The sequence below is a fragment of the Mycteria americana genome, chromosome 2 (genome assembly GCF_035582795.1).
Source record: "Mycteria americana isolate JAX WOST 10 ecotype Jacksonville Zoo and Gardens chromosome 2, USCA_MyAme_1.0, whole genome shotgun sequence".
Lineage (NCBI taxonomy): Eukaryota > Metazoa > Chordata > Aves > Ciconiiformes > Ciconiidae > Mycteria > Mycteria americana.
Genome location: NC_134366.1, coordinates 138,026,470 through 138,044,207, shown reverse-complemented (window position 1 = coordinate 138,044,207; position 17,738 = coordinate 138,026,470). Strand labels below are relative to the sequence as shown.

Here is a 17,738-nt window from a genome sequence, read left to right as displayed (position 1 = left end):
GGTTTAACAAGGTGGATTGGAAATATTATTGGAGAATGTGGGCTGTAATGATTTTTACCTGGTGGGGAGTTATTCATCTGAATGTTGTTTTATCATTTCAAATGTTACTTGTGGGAAGGGAATGTCACAGCTCGCCAAGAGCTACATTATGTCAGCTGCCGTGCTCTATAAACAGATTACACACACCTTATATAAACAAACTGTGGTTAGCTAATTACCCTGAACAAAAATACACACACAGAGAAGAAAATTCATTTCAAAATGATTAATTATATAAATTTTAGTTTCACTTCAGCAGCATATTTCCAGTATCCCCATGTGTAACTGCAGCTTAATAAAACTCCCTATAAGATTACCACCATTTAGTTGGTTTCACAAGTTCAGATTGTTGTATAGAACCGTGCCATGTTATGAATTCAGTACTAACCACATTGTAAACTATGACCTAACTTGGCAGAGAGGATGTATATATTGTAAACAGATATTATGACAGGTGTATCAGCTAGTGCCAACAATCAACTTTTTAAAAAATGTATAGTATCAAATGGTTATGGCCATAAATAAGCTGGAAAAATTGTAAATGGCTTATTAAAATATTCAGGAAAAATGTTTTATTCAGAGGGTCGTTTCTCATTACCCATATCATCAGGTAACAAATTACAAGTAAAATGCTAAGTCAGGCCAATGCATTTTACTCCTTTTTTCCAGAAGTTAGATGTAGTGCATGGTAATAGATTCTTGTGGGACAAAAATAAAAGGCTTAAGAGCAGTATAATTACTTTTTGTCAAATAGGAGAGTTCAATAAAATACAGCACATCTCTGCTTTGTGTATGTCTTCCTTTTATGAAAATCTTAAGTTTTCAAAATCTGTTTTGACAGCATGAAGACTGAAGCAAATATCACACTAAACAAAAAACCAACCAAACAAACAAAAGACATCCAAGTAAGATGGTAGACTTTTCTCTAAAAACAGGTTCAAAGCATGGTTGACTGGACAGCAAAATACTTCCAAGTTCAGAAGGACCAAGATGCTCAAAGGAAGAGACTAAAGAGATTAAGTAGCAAAGTTAATGATTTTAAATACATACTTCCCAATGCTAACGTACAGCACTAAATACAGCAAACAACTTAACTGATGTTGATATAGCCTACGAATGGTTCCCATATGTGGTTCCTGACTATGTGTATACTGGGTAGTATATTTATTCCAGTGGTAAATAAAATCTTAATTCAGCAACCCAGTGGTTTACCGATAGGGCATGTGTGGATATCCAGCTTTTAAGAAAAACATTCTTAGTGGTATTCATAGCCACATTACAAAACCCCGCAGACAGAAAGTCCCTCATGAATTTCCATTGGAATTCTGGCCTAATATGGAACTCATGGGATATAATAAGGATTTGATTTTGTGACGTCTAAGGCAAAGCACTGGTTATGAACTGCTAGAAGTTTCACAAATAAGTACAGAATTGACATCTTCAGTATATTCTCCAATATATTAGCAGTACATACTGGTCAGACACTCCACAAATTTTGTGTAGTGTCATGTGTTAAAGCTAAATGTAGCAAGAAAAATAGCACACTAAGATCTCATTTTATTCCAGTTCGAGTTACTAAACAATGTTCCATCCCTACTTCTGCCTCAACTCTCATGAAAGCATTATGCAGGAGAACTGAAGCACTAAATATAATTATGAGGTAGTGGAGATATTCTCAATTCTAAGAATTTGTTTCATATCATTATACAAGAAAGTATTTACAAATATGTAAGAAAACATGACTTTGGAAGACATACTTAATTTAATAAGAAAGATACATACTTAATACTTACATACATACTTAATAAGAAAGATTGTGCTCATGGTAAGTTACATTTGTGCCCTCTGAACAGCTAGATTCAGCCTGTCCCGAAGGTCCTAGGTGTTGCTCAGCAAGGTGTGCTATGCACATTCATCATAGCTGTTCACTTGGTGGAAGCTGCTTATCACTTTGTGTTCAAGTTATGAGCCTGGAACTGGGTATCCAAAATGAAAGGGCTACTTTTAAAAAAATGCACCTTAGTATTTTGAAGTTTGGATTCATACTTTCTAGAAAATCTTGATAAAATTAATCTTTTATCTCACAGGAACAGGAAAAAAATAGATTTTTTTTAAAGTGCTTTAAAAACAAAACCCTAAGTGATGAGTCTTACAGAAAACTCCATGAAATGACTAGTGTGGTTTTTATAGCAAGTTAGTACACAGCAAGTCTGGAGAAACACAAAGAGGAGAAAAGATTAAGTGGTTGCTCATTAAGTAAGTACTCTCTGCACTGAATGAGGCAGGGATCTTGCAGGAAAGAAGTACATGATCACAGAAGTTACAGATAATCTAAAAGCAAATCACTGGAGGATTAAATTAATTTTGGAAAACAAAAAAACGAACAAACAAGCACCCTTAGTCCTGGTATTTTCTAGCTTACAACTGCATGAGTTTGCACCCAAAGGTAGTCTCATGTATGTGATTTACCTGGGGGGCTGTTAAATCTACAAAAGAAAAAAAAATCTTTCCTGTGAATTCTTAAGAAGCATATTATCAGGGTAAGAATTCCTGTCCACAGCATGAACTGTCTGAGCTGCAGCTGGTAGCAGTAGTGGGTTGTCAGTTGTTACGTACACCAGACAGAGGGGACAAAACCTGAAGTTTGGTCAAGAAGTGGCTGAGAAGTCTGCTGTCAGCAGAGGAACAGGGAGAGTGGGGAACCCCAGGTCCCTCCCAGCAAGTCCCCTAGATGTGACAGGCCTTTCTATCCTGCTGTTCCCAAACCTGCCCCAGCTTTCACTACTTGTTCCACATTCTCTGTATGGATTTCTCTTTTATTCCTACTTTAGCTAACTAGATATTCATTCTCCCATCTCATCCAAGACTTTCAATGGCTGCTCAAGTGGTTTCCCAACAGAGAAGACTTCCAGAGGGCACAAACACACAATAAAATGGAGGCTTCAGTTCTTATTTTGTCCACAGCAGTTTATACAGTAAAGTGAGTTTTGGGTCCAACCCCAGATGTATTGGAGACCCCAGTTTCTCCTTTCCCTTCCCCCTGGCTGTGGACCCTGCCATACCTCCAGGCATCCGTCACAAGGCTCCCATACTCCAGTTACCCCCTGTCAGCTGCTCCCCAGCCTCTTGCTGCCCAAGGGCAAGGTTAACATGATGTGTGTAGGGCTCAAAGGTACCTGAAGGAATCTGCTGTCTTGGTGAAGAGGATCAAAAGAGTGAACTATGGGAAGTGAGAAAAAAAAATAGACATCTGTCACGAGCTTGGGAGACAGATGAAAAAGGGTGGATCTGTAGCTGAAATTATACAGAGAAGGGGCTTGGGGCTTCAGCAGAAGAACAGGAGAGGTAAGTGGTGGGTGTGTGGTTCAAGATGTGTGATAGAAGGATGAAGGACATAAGGATGATGATAGAATAATGGACTGGTTGTACAACAAGTTACCTGTAAACTTTACTCGGAGTCTTGCCCCTATTTAGATGAATAAATGCCTTCATGTTAATACATGCTTCAACACAAAGACAAACACTAACTGATAACTACAACTTGCCAGTAGATATACTGGCATAAGTAATACACTGATTGTCATCGGTTACTCCAGCACGGCAGGCAGACAGTGAATATTGTGCCCTGTTTCACTGTGGAGAAAGAAGGGCAGAGAGGCGAAGCTCTGCTACGGGAGGCTTTCAACTCAGGCACGCCTGACTCCCAAACATACTCCTTCTCACCCCACTGTGTTTCTGCTTTTCATTTAGCATATTTTATGTACTGGGGGGTTTCCAACTAAACTGTTTCATGAGGCTCTGATCATGCATTATCAAGCCAAGCCAATCTGCCAGCTGCCCCATGTAGCATGTCACTCCTTTCTGGAAGAAAGGAAAGGAAAGGAAAGGAAAGGAAAGGAAAGGAAAGGAAAGGAAAGGAAAGGAAAGGAAAGGAAAGGAAAGGAAAGGAAAGGAAAGGAAAGGAAAGGAAAGGAAAGGAAAGGAAAGGAAAGGAAAGGAAAGGAAAGGAAAGGAAAGGAAAGGAAAGGAAAGGAAAGGAAAGGAAAGGAAAGGAAAGGAAAGGAAAGGAAAGGAAAGGAAAGGAAAGGAAAGGAAAGGAAAGGAAAGGAAAGGAAAGGAAAGGAAAGGAAAGGAAAGGAAAGGAAAGGAAAGGAAAGGAAAGGAAAGGAAAGGAAAGGAAAGGAAAGGAAAGGAAAGGAAAGGAAAGGAAAGGAGAGGAGAGGAGAGGAGAGGAGAGGAGAGGAAAGGAAAGGAAAGGCTTGAAATGGCTTTCAGTGAAAGATAGATACTACTTTGTGTTGTGTCAGCATGCTGTATGTTGGTCTTGTCCTGCAACCATTTCTCACCTAGCTACTACATATACACACAGCAGTAATATTTAAGTCTATTTAAGTTTATTCATTCATGGTTTTTAAGTACAGAGTAGACCAATTTGATCAACGAATATGACCTCCTGCATAACAGGCCATACTAAATCCTGCATCTAGTCATGTGTTCACATTTCTAAATCCTTTGTCTTACTAAAGCATGCTTCCCTTCTCCAGCTGTTGAATTTCTACTGTAGACATATAGTCTGACTTGTAATATTATCCAGGAGTTGTTTAAGGGTTAAACTACAACCTTTTCTTCTCCATAAAAACAAGGAAATCTCTAAGCAACTGACAAAAATCTTCTTAGGAATTGTTATGTTCAGCAGCAACAGCTGAAAGCATTTAGTTTATGAGCCAGTATTCATCTTCAAAGACTTCATTCTGCCCAGAAAAGAAAGAACAAGAGATCAATTAAGATCTCATCCAGCGCGCTAGTAACAGTGGGAAACATACCTCACACAAGTCATATAATCTTGGAATACATCCTAAGCAAACCAAAGTCTGATTTTCACTTTCTTACCTTTCATAGACTGTACAGATGCTGCTTCAGACTGAGATGACCAATTGGGAAATGTGAACAAAAAGAACTTTTGGGAGCTCAGTTCTGAAAAAGGAAATTATATGCAAGGTACCAGGTTCGTCATTATTTAGCACACATTATCCAGGTGACAGATGACCAGTCTTTTTATTTAGTGTGATGTCATTCCCATGTAAAATCTGTAGTGTATGGAACAGGAAAACTCCATGTGGTACATTTCCCTATTTAATCCTCAAAGCAACTCCATCAAACTGCCATTTTTATATTAAACATGGAATTAATTATAAGGTTATGAGATTTCATAGCAAGGGTTATAAAACTACTGTTTATTCATCTGAAAATGCTTAATTAGGTTTATTTATAACAGGTTTTCATATTTTGTTTAGAATATTCCATTATGTTCCATGAAGAAATACAGCTCCCTTAGACATGAGCCTAAGCATAAGTCTGGGAGCCGTGCTTGCATTTTCCTGAAGACGAAAGTTTCTCAGATCTCAAGCCACCTTGGCTCTCTACAAAGGTACAGACGAAGACTCTTACAGTGGTGAAAATTTCCTCTAACTTCTAAAAAGAGAATTGGTGTAAGCTCCTTGCTAATTTTAATGGTAGTCAGGAGCTGGTTTTCTACACGGAGAATAATGGGAACAGCCTTTCATCCCACTGGTTTTCTACATCAAATTCAGAACATTTGCAAAGGTGGGTCGTATTTTTGGGGGGTCCATTTTATGGCCACTGTAAATTCTCTGTACCAAGGTCTTGAGACCAAAAGGACTGATGTAAGAAAACATATAACTTGTAACAGCAGTCCTTATAAATCTTAGCTGCACACAAAAGAGCAAAGAAAATAAAGAGACAGTGAACAGACTTTAAGACCAAGGGAATAAAAGAAAGTTTATTTAGAGGAGACTCACTACCAGACTGGTTTGACTTGAATGACGTTTGTAATCTGTAAAGAGGTCGTGTTATGTGAGGTGAATACAGAGTAATATTCTTTAAGGGGGAGAGAATGCTTTGTAGGACTTCCTTGTGACTCTAAGAGTACCACTTACTGTGGAGTAAGACTTACAGCACCAAATTACAATTCCAAAAGTGCCTACAGTGAGGGAAAGTAAAGAGCCCAGTAGAGCAGAATTTACTAACATGCATATCAGGTAAATTATGCTTGTTTGCAGATTATTTTATTATTTTAAAGTAGTAAATAAGTGAACCTTTGCCCTGTCTGGTTCACTGTGAGAGCACTCACGTGCTTTTGCTCAAACAAGGCTAAGGAAAAAGAGGGCAAAAGTGGCTGGTCAAGACTCTTTTTCAACCCTAGTATACTCAGTGGGTTCCATCAGCTCAAAATATACCTCCAGGTACCTCAATAATCTCATTTTGAATCCAGCCTTTGATTTTTCTTTTATGGCAACAATTCAGGCACAACATAGTTAATAAGCAGCATAAATGTCTCCATACCATTTTCAGTTATGTTCTTCCACAAATTTTAGGAAAGAGATACCTACAGATCTATACTTGAAAGAATTTTTAAAATATCCTTCACAGTTCCACACTGCAAGCCAGATCCTTTGCAGTAATTCAGTTCAGACAAACTGGAATGCAGCATCTCACAGTATCCTCTTATGGAATAAAGTTATGAGCTCATTTTGAAGGAAAAAAATGATATAATTGCGCAAAGGATTGGTTTGAACTACATTAGTTAACAGAAAGTTAACTCCAGAGCCACCGGTTTTGCAAGTGCACTTAGAGCTAAGTTTGGTCTTAAAATCAGGAAAGTGGTTAACTGTTTCCAGCTTGATTTAGAAAACAAGGTCACCTTGAAAAGAAACTTTTACTATGAAACTTTTGAAAGAAGTGGCACCCATAATTCTCACTTTAGTAATTCTTCTGTAAGAGACCACCATTGCATCTTATTTCTGTGTGTAAGTACATACGAAATAGTATTTCTGCTTTGTTACGAATGTGTATACAAAGTCATGAGGGTTTCGGGGAATTACAGATGTGAAAGTGCCGCTCAGTGCAGATGTGTTACAGTCATGTCTTTTCTTTATAGTAGCATGATTCATCTCATTTAAGACACAGAAATGAAGACAAAAACCGCAGGCACTGGTGTGCTACATTTCAGTATCCTGTGTATAATCACTACAGGAAGAATGCCTGCGTAGTTTACAAAACCTTCGTCTTTTTTATCCATTCTAAACTTCCTGAGTGTAATTTTATTAAATATGAACAACTCCCAAAGAATTCTTTCCCTGACCCTATACAACCTTTTTCCTTCCCCCAAAAACAGATTGGTAAGAAACCTTACTTGCACATACAGCTTCAAAAGCCACCAGGCATTTCAGCATGCAGGATGGGTTGATGCTGCTGGCAGGATACATTTCATTCTTACTGTAAATTGTAGACAAAGGCAACAGCACCTTGAAGTGGACCAGCTGTTAATATTTGTGGCAGCTATTTGTATGGTATTTCACTAGTACATGGTGGGGACAGACTCAAATTACTGACTTGAACAATTTGGTATGTAGATAATGAGAAACGGTGGTTGGATAATGTAATACGGTAGTGCCAAGAATAAGCATTATAATATGTCAGCAGCTTTTTCTTGAATTAAAACATGATTTTTGGGTACCAAGTACAGTGCAGTTTCAGTGCTACTACTTTACACCTTCTCTGAGAGCTTTTCATCTCAAAAGTTCTAAAAAACCAAAATATAAGTGAGATACAGAATATTCTTACCTCTGGGGTGAAACTCAGCAGCTGTTTAACATCACATACAACAGCACAGTTTAGGACAGCAGTTGCTAATGTGGGAAAACATACCCAGATGTTGACTCCTTGTCATTTTAGGATCACATCTTGCTTAGATATTCATGCTCAGAAGACTGAACTCTTTCATGCCTTTGAAAATTCTCTTTTCCCCTCAAATTCAAATATGAGAGGAAACCATTATTTTTTTCCACATATAAAAGCAAGATGTATATATGGCTTTACTGACATTTCTCAAAGCCCCTGGTCTCAAGGCTTTGCTTTCTTGGACTTCAGTACTGTGGTGATGCATACATGAACACTTGCATCTCAAAAGGCATTGGGAAGGGGGAAGGGAAAGGACTTATTGCCTTTAGTTCCAGACAAGGCTCATGAAAAATCAGAAAGGTTCCTCACAAATGTCACATAGACATCCTTAAGGACTGGTAGCTAATTTTGACAGCCACATTAAAGGTGGTCTCAAGACCGGAAACTGATTTTCCAGGCTAAAGCAATTTCAAATACGCAGACTGTTATCTGACTTAAGTCCTTTACATTTTTATTTTTATGTTCTTTTATGCACCAAAGCCGGATTTATGTATGGAAGGAAGTCCAACATGCCTGCCCAGGACTAATGTGTTCCAATAGGTGCCACAAGCGAGGGATTCAGAGCAACAAAATGCTCCCAAGTGCTCTGCTTAACTCAGAAGTCCAAAAACTGCTGGTTTATATATATAAAAATGCATACATATATATATATGTAAAATATATTTTATATGCTGACCCAGCCACCATGCACACAGCTAGCAACCACGTCACGAGAGCGCTGTGATTTAGAAGTGCCACTCTAGACTAGGCAGCAGCTGGCTTGGTCCTTATCAACAACCAGTTCATTCAGACTGCCTGAAGCTGATCTTCAGCTCATGCTGAAGCAGTGTGCTTGGATTTAAGATTTTCCATGGGCAACTGATTCAAAGCTCAGTGCAAGCCTATATAGCTAGGCAGTGACTGGTTTGTTGAATGCAAGCAAGTCTGTCCCTGGGCACACAGTTAATCTGGTGCCTGACTGACCAGGTAAATATAGCTTGGATATACCCTCAGTTTTCAGCTGGAACCACACAGAATAAATATGACCACAGAGTAAGCTTAAAAGAAATAATTTCTTTCTCTATCACAAAGTCGTGCAAGTACTAAGTGTTACTTAACTTTACTGGGCGGGGGGGGTGGGGGGTGGGGGGGAATTCATTTCAAGGTCTAATTTAGGCATCCATTTTTGACACATACTTTTGCTATTGTGCCACACTTTTTCAAAGGCCAAACACTAAACGTTCAGTTTTACATTTACCAGTTCCAGCTAATCTCTTGTCCACAGGTTGCATTAGCAAGGCAACAACATGTCAATTGATAATGACTTACCAGCAGTCCCAGAACAGACGTTACAGGATCACCCATCAGGCGTGGCTTCAGGAGTTTCCCGTCAGAGCACATAACAGAAGACTGATCCCATGAGCCTGAGAAACAGATGATTATTAATGGGACTTATATGACAAAGTTTTTGGCTCAGTCCTGTAGAGTTCAAGAACTGAAACAAACCTGGAAGAAGTTCACCACAAGGACTGCCAGGAGGACAGCTGCTTAGGGAAAAAGAAAAAAGCAGTGACCTGTGCTTCACAGTGGAAATGGGTGGAGTTCAGGCAATAGACAAAATGCAGACACAAAATGAATCAAAAACCCTGCTGCTAAGTAACTGTGAAGTTTCAATACAAAGGTGATTCTAAAGCTCTAAACAAGGCAAAATGTTTTGAAAAAAACTGGCTGCAGGAACCAAAGGGATATGATGTCCCTAATGACATGCCCTAAAAATAATGGGTTTTTTTATGGTAATGGTTTAAATCAGAGCCTTGGTGATGATATTTTAACCAAAGTTAACTAATACAGTTAACTACAGATGCAGACCATATGGCAACCAAGGTAACCAAAGCTTTCAATGTAAGGGGGCAGGTCTAACCTATCCTTGTCAGGCAGACAGAAATGTGTTCAGCAAGACAGAAGTTACAAAACTTTTTTGAAGAATATTTTTTTTAAAGTTGCATCACTGATTTTATTTTCAACATAAAAACATTTAAAAAACAGCAGCAAAAGCAAAAAGCTAACTAAACAAAAGTAAAAATAGTCAACAATGCCAGATCAAATCCTTCAGGTAGCCTGATGATCCTAAGAGCCTTATCTCTATTCTCCTTGCTAGACTAGCAGGAAGATTGAAAGGAGGGTAACAGGGTTAGAAGGAGGATATCAAATCTTTTTGCTTCATCACCTCTCCAGAAAAGAGCAAAGAAAATGGCTAGAGATTAGAAAACACAAAGACAGAAAAATAGTTTGCTGGCAAAGAGGGGAAAGATCATCGCATCCTTCAATTACATGAAAAGCTCTTGTCAAGAAGAAGAAAATCATCTGTTCTACTTGCTCATGGTGAAAAGAACAAGCAGTGACAGCATCAAAGGTTAAACATTAAGAAAGAGCTTTGGAATAGATTTTCTGGGAAGGTCACGGAATTTCCACCACTGGAAAAGGTTAGACAAATATCTTTCAGGAAAAAAGATAGGTATAGCTGATCTTAGTTTAGGGACTTCATGACCTCTTGAGGTCTTTTCCAGGACTATTTTCTATGATTTGACAACTTAAGCAGTGATGAGAAACTTTATAGACTTTCCTTTGAACTCTTCAGATGTCATTAAGATTATGCAGGCCCTATATTCTAACAATTACTCATTACATAGATAATGAAGGCAAAGTTTGCAGGAAGAGATTACATCCTTTATTTTTTCCAACTACATCAGTCTAAAAAGATAGTATTTGAGGCATAAAAAGATAGTATTTGAGGCAAAGATAGTATTTGAGGCCTTTCTGAGAATAGCAGACAGGAAAGCAACATGTTCCCATTGTTTAAAAGGACTGAGTTGCCAGTTGGAGAAGAGCAGGTGTACTTTGCACTAGCTTTTAATATGAGGTCAATGTTACATCATTCTTATGGAAACAGTAAAAGTTAACATGCTGAAGCATTGTATTTAATACCAGAAACAAATTCTAGTCTAGTTTGCATCTTCACTGTTCCAGTTAAAAATGTACATTTACCTCCACGGTTGCTATATTTCATACTGAGAAGGAAGACGTAAGGCTTCAAGGGATAAAGTTCACTCATGTGAGCTGAATTATGATTTTTTTTCCCTATCATTAAAAGGGAAATAAGATAATGGTCAAATGGGAATAATGGTGAGAATTCAAGTATCATCCTTAGCATGTTGTCAAGGAATCTAGTGACATGAAGAGATAAGCACCAACCTAGTCTGATCACATGGTTGCTGATCATCCTTCTGTAGGGCAGCCTCTCGTACGTGCACTTGGTTGTGACAACAACTCATTGCCTGTGCATCCCTCAAGGAGAGAACAGCAAGGTCTGGGTTGCAAGAACGATTCTTCCTTCCTCTCCAAGCCCCCACTGCCATCTGCCAATGGAAGGGAGAAAACAAAGACTGGGAAGGTTTGTTCATGAAACTCTCTTTGGCCTTCTCTGGAAAAAGAAGGTTATTACAGGAGTGTGCTATGCAGAAAAATTACTTGTAGGCTATTTTTACAGGTGATTATAAATAACTTTTCTGCTTATGAGAAGTATAACCACTTCAGTCATAAGACAGACAACAGTGCTGTTGCAAGGTACTGTACCTCCCACTTCACTCAAAATAAAACTAAATGCCTTCAACATAAGCTGATGCGAATAGCCTTCTTTACAAATCATATATTTCCTTCCCATTGTTCCCTATTAAATAATCAGACCTGCTCTTCAGCCTACTTCTCTACTTTCTATTTACCTCTACAATGACCAATGAGAAAAATTCTGGAGACCTTGCTAGAAACTGTATTCTACAAACTTTACACATGTATTGAGGCTGAATTTCCCTTATTCCTCCTAGAATAAGCTTTCCAGAGATTTTCTTCCTTTCAGGAAAACCTATTCTATTCTATTCTATTCTATTCTATTCTGTTCTGTTCTGTTCTATTCTATTTCCATGCCTTTAGCCTCATTTTGGAAAAGTTTCTATGCTCCAGTTTTGTATGGCTTTTATCAGCCTTGGTATGTACATACCAGGTAACTTTAGAAATATGACATCAGGAAATATCTACACCACTAGACACTAATTACATGACATCACTGCAGGCCAGTCTATTAGATCAAAAATTTAACTAGCCTTTTTCCTTCATTGCAAATCCCATGAAAGAGCTGATATTGCTGTTGAAATCCCTTTTATATGCAAATCAACAAGTCTGTCTAAGACAACAACAAATATAATTCGAGTTGTTAGCTATAGCCTAGAGACTCTGCTTGCAACATTTGGACAAAAAGAAGCAGAGGCTTCTCCCTGGTGATCTTCTCTTTTACATAGATCAAAGAGTTTCTAGCCTTCTATTGGAGCCAGTTTAGGAATTAAAAGATGACTTGGCCTTATTCAACATCAGACTTCCATAATACTTGGAATGGAATTAGAAAGCCTTAACAAAGCCTGCGGTTTAGAATTTGCACTTCTCCTTTAAGCTTAGAATCAAATCATATTTTCAATGTTAACTATGTTAAAAAAAACAGCCTCTCTACTAGCTAATAAAAAATTGCAGGCATCTTAGCTGTACAAAGTCTCTGGTGTGTTTATCTGTTTGAAGGAACTAGGCCCTCACTTCCAGATGGATTGAGTTCAGCACTTATTAAAATCAAACCAAGCCAGTTTATAGAACAGAAATTATGTCCTTAATTATTATCCAAGTATTTTTATCTATTGCTTGTAAATATATGGGGTCAGCTGTACCTTTGTAAGAAAATAAACATAGGAAAAAAATTCATAGTGATGGCGCGTGTAAAAAACCTTCCAGCTAAGCAGGCAAAGTCATTTTTTGGAAGGAAAGCTGCAAAACTTCTCAAAAGGTGTTCCTGTGTAAAATGGCTGTGTATTAACATGCTACAGCAGCCATTGGCTCTTTATGAATGTCTCAAAGACAGCAGTGGGCTTTGACACCCCTATAACCCTCTTGGACTAAACCACAACTTCAACTCATCATCCCAAGCACTTGCACTGCAACAGACAGAGGTGAGAAGTGCAGAACAAGCCCTACAACACCAGCACGAAGCAGGATACGCCAGGAAGAGAATAACGCTGCAGAACACAACTTGTCTCCAACTCTGAACTCAGATTGACTGTGCATGCTCCCAAATCCCAAATGGGCTTTCCAGTTTCTGAAAGCAGAACAGTCTTCTGAGCCTCTAGCACCCAATTCATTTTTGGTTGTACTATTTAAAGCAACATCTGCTTACCAGGCATGATTGACTGAAGGAAAAAACCACACGTTTGTTAAACAAAAAAAGAAGTAATTGTTGAGATAAGGTGCCACTACATGGCAGTATGTCACTACTGGAAAAAAATGCTCAAACTATTCTGTCTCGAAGCTATATAATAGGGTTTTTTTCCTTTTATTTTTCCCCTTTAACATTATATTAAAAGCATCCTATTAATTTAAATTTCTCGAGGGAAGAGGGATAAGACTGAAGGTTGTCTTTGGCTAATTTGTTTGTTGGTCATGCACAGTAAATAAGATTTACATTTCTGTAGTTTCTACATAACAGGGAGAAAGGCTTAAAATTTTAACAGCTAGAAAATATATTAATATTGCAACAGCATCAATCCTAATGATTTCTGATCATTTCCTGATTTTGAGAAGGAATTTCAACAAATAATGTCTATTAATGTCTATACCTAGCCAAATATTTCTGTATATTTTTCACTTTATTTCTTTCATATTTCATCAAGTATCAGTCATTCCAGTATATTTTTTGCCAGAAGCTTGTTATAAAATACCCTTATTTATTACATACCATATCTCTGCCTACTAAATAAACTTACAAAAGCTCTCAGAGAAGAGAGGAAGATAAAAGAACAGCAGAAGAAAGAACAATATTCTTTTAATCTTCTGTGGACTCTTTGTAATGTCAGTTACCAATAGATCTCCTTTCTCAAGCAACTGGCATGTGACTTGTTCCAAAGATAGATCTGCAGAGCACCATGCACAGTAGAGGGGAAAAAAAAATCTGGCATCAATCTCCTAAGAAGGTATTCCCAACCAAGCCAAAAGCCTGCTTTATAAAGCCCACAGGGACGATCATCCATTTAGCCATCTGCAGACCAAACCACAGAATGTCCTTTCTTCCTAAAAAGCAAAATTCATGTAAAGTCAGATGTGCAGGGAAAACAAAATCTTCTGTTCCCAAAAGCTTATGCAAACAAAAAGGATTTGCAGGCTCCACATCCCATGAATTTTTTGTTCTGCTGCATTTTTATCTGCTGGAAAAAATGAACACAGGGCTATATTACCAACTGGTAGTTCACAGAATTCTTCAGAGTGCAATGCAGTAAGGTACCATTCTGTTGTTTGCCGTGTTTCAAATGAGCATTTCGGGAAGGAAAACGAATAATGTAAATGATACATAAACAGCTTCGCTTTCACCCACTCAAAAATCTATGGATGATATATACACAGAGTGTAAAACTTCATAAATCCAAGACTGTCTGAGACAAAACAGGCAGGTGAATTACCACAAAGACAAGCAGAGTGAGAGCCATGGGCTTGGCTGCTGTTTTGTGCTCTAAAAAGGTCTTCTGGAGGCCTAGCTCCCCGAACCCTGGGGTCCTGGGCAGCAACTCCCTCAACAGGCTTCCTCTCTCAGGAAATGCAAAAGAGCAAGCTCGCCCTCAGTTCAGCTGGGACTATGAAACAGAAAGTCTGTCCATAGAAAAACAGAGCTAGAAAGGATCTCCGAAAGTTGTGTAGGAAATTCCTGATTCCTGTGCAGGACCCATTATGCCATGCCAATCAAGGCAAAATCCAGAGCGTGTCGTCTTCTGTGGGGAACAGTGCTCTAGGAAGCATAGGGGACAGTTGCCATATGGTCCATCGACGGTGGTTGTTATCAATGACTCCAGTGCTTCGTGGGTGGAAATGTGCTGCCATGGCAGCAGGGGCTGAACACAACAACAGGCAGGAATTAGGCTGAATTAAAGGAAAATGCCCAGTCGTTAAGTCCATTTTTATAATGTAGAATAACATCATTTAGTCTGCTGGAAGCAAAGGAGGCCAAATCACTTTCCAGCACTGCTTCTCCCACAAAAACTTCTGACTTATTTTGCTTCTAATGAGTACCAGTCCCTTCCTTCTTCTCTCTAAATGCTCTTTTGCAATGGTCCTTCCTGTGTTTTAGATACATTAGAATTGCAAGCATGAATAAGTACTGCACTTTTCTATCATGCTGTGTAAGTACAACACATTTAAACTAATAAAAGTTCATTCTTCAATTTTTTAAACAGTTTTATTACTGATAATGGGAGTTTCTGTACTTATTCATTACATTTGCCAAGGCCCTTCTTTACGAATTGACTTTGAGTTTATTTTACAGTGTGCTCTGGATTAATATTAACGGGTAATTCTAAGCCACTTTTGTCTTGCCTTACCGGATTAATTTAATGTCTTTTTAAAGACACAGCTCTATGTGACATCATTACACTGCCAGATTTATAACAGCCAATGAAGTCACCATTATAGCTTCTCATAATTTTCCTCTTTCACCAATAGTCTAATATGCCATTAGTCCTACTTCTCAATTATGAGTTTAGCTTCTGGACAGGTAACCTTTACCAAGAATACAATATTTAACTCACAATAATGGTAAGAATTACTTTACAGTGACATTTTGATTAATAAACCATAAATCAGTATTACCAAATTTCAGTATATTTCAGATGCAGTAGATATGAGAAACAGTATTAAAATATAAGGGTTAATACTGAAAATATTGCCAATGTTTCTGAAATAACTATAGTTCTTTCCAATTTTTTAATCCTAATTAAAAATCTTGTTATTTGTCCTGTTTGTACCTATTTGTTGCACAGAAATTTCCTTGTATAAGGACATGCATATGAAATTACATTCAGTATTATATGAAAAATACCTACTGCATATTGTGTTTTCTGTTCCTTCTACCCTTGTTAATGAGTGATTCAATATGTTTGTGCTCCTTGTACTAAATCTAACATCACTAGTATAGATAGTAGGTGTGAAATTAGGTGTGAAATTAATAACTTTCTGTCAAAACATTAATTTTGGCAGTTCAAACATTTTCAGCTATAAGCTCTACCTTAGACAGGCGGTACCTTTACTCTGCATGCTTGCTCTTGGCTCAGTCACCTTTTCTCCTTTGGTTTTTCTCAGTTTCAGGGTCTCTTGGATGACAAGGAGGGCTCTTCTTTCTGCCCCATTGTAGTGTTTGAGGCTCAAAGTATTTATTCTCATTTCTTAACATTTAGACGTGTGTGTGTGTGTATGTGTGTGTTGAATGGTGCCACGGCTTTGATTAATGACAAAAGGTTCACATCACGAAAAGCTGGCCATGGCCATCAGATAGAACTAGGTTTTCTCTAAGAAGAAGATTCTTTATTGCAACAAAAACTAACAACCCATATATCTGTCTACAGAGTTAATTTGCATAGATATACCTCAATTGGTTCTGAAATTAACTTCAGATCAACAGTCATAACTTTGGTGCCCTGGGCTAGTACGGCTGCAGGAGATAGATTTATGTGATCGTAGTTGTATAACATTTTTGTAAATGAGGGAAAATAGCTTATTGACAACCTAATCACATGAACAGTATTCCTGTTCCAAACTTCAAATGTGTTTAAGAAATAAATACTGTGTGTGGTCTTTCTTCCCCTTCCCTCCTCAGCAACGATTCTATTTCTCTGGGGATAGAAAAAGGAAAATGCTGGAAATGTGGTGGCCCGGAGAAATAGCAAGTCAGAGAAAGAGCAGAAAGAAGGAGGAAAAACATGAGGGACAAATCAAACTGAGTACTAATCCTCAGACAAGTTTCCCTTGATTTTACAACATCTATTATACTATTATGCACATTTTTCATTTATCAAACCTCCATTCTGACAATTCACCTATCATGTCTATACATTTAACACCTCAAAGTTCATTGCAGAGCTCAAATGAGAAATAATGATGTAGAGGTTGCTCTTTTGATAGCATCCAAAGTATTTATGAGCATAATTTTGCTCCAGGATCATCACTTAACTCTTCAGTTTGCCACAGGGCAAACAGTTCCCCACATAAATTTTTAACTGTCAATGTGAGGAAGAAATAATAGTTTTGATTTTTACATTTAAACTTTTCAATCCAGGATTAAATTTACAAAATTCCAACATACACAAATTTGTCTTCTTACTTACTTACCTTTCAAAAAAAAGATAGAAGGGGGCGGTGAAAAATAATTAAAAAAACCCAACCATTCCTAAAACAAAAGTTGATTATCAGTCACTGATTTAACTACATTTTGCATTAAAGGATCAAATGTCCCTATCGCTGACAACTAAAGATAATGAAAAAATACAAACATGAGCTTTGTCCTTTGTTGCAGGGTCAGGAGATACAATCACTCACTTAAACTATTAAATGTAATGCATACAGGCATAGGGAGATGAAAAGTGCCAGTTTAAATTAGCTTGACCTGCAGTGTTGACTCCTGGACAGATGGCATAATATACCCTGACTTCATTGCTGAGGCATTAGAAGTACACAGCAAGAGCCCATTGTGATATTAAGAAAAAGCTCAGAAGCAAACTCAGACTGAGATCCAAAAACCAGCTGGCCCCCTGTGAGGCTCTTGGCTTCTTTTTGCCAGACCTATTACAATATAGAATGAAGTCTTCTCAGTTTTAGCTAAAGCAGTGCAGTGCTCAGGCAATGAACACTCATTTTCTACTTTGCCGTCTACAGAGCGGGCTTTAGGATGAGATTCAGAGCCCTAAAGACCAGGCTGACAAAAGGCAAACCAGTCAAAGTCAATGTATTCTTTCCAAGAGAAGGAAAAGCTAACTGTAGCCGAACCTCACTGTTTGACAAAGCTGGCAATCCTTTTAAGGAGGAGTGTACAGGCATAAAAATTAGGTAGA

The 17,738-nt window shown here is 38.0% G+C and overlaps 1 long non-coding RNA gene across 1 annotated transcript in view; it reads right to left on the bottom strand.

The window, feature by feature from the left end:
* Positions 1 to 9,343, bottom strand: part of LOC142406792 (uncharacterized) — a 63,828-nt gene extending 54,485 nt beyond the window's left edge. Inside the window, exons 1-2 of the long non-coding RNA XR_012774700.1 lie at positions 9,286 to 9,343; positions 9,109 to 9,203 (exon numbers count right to left, since the gene is read on the bottom strand). This is a non-coding gene — a long non-coding RNA (uncharacterized LOC142406792). The remainder of the gene's footprint in view (positions 1 to 9,108; positions 9,204 to 9,285) is intronic.
* Between the last annotated feature and the right edge of the window lie 8,395 nt (positions 9,344 to 17,738).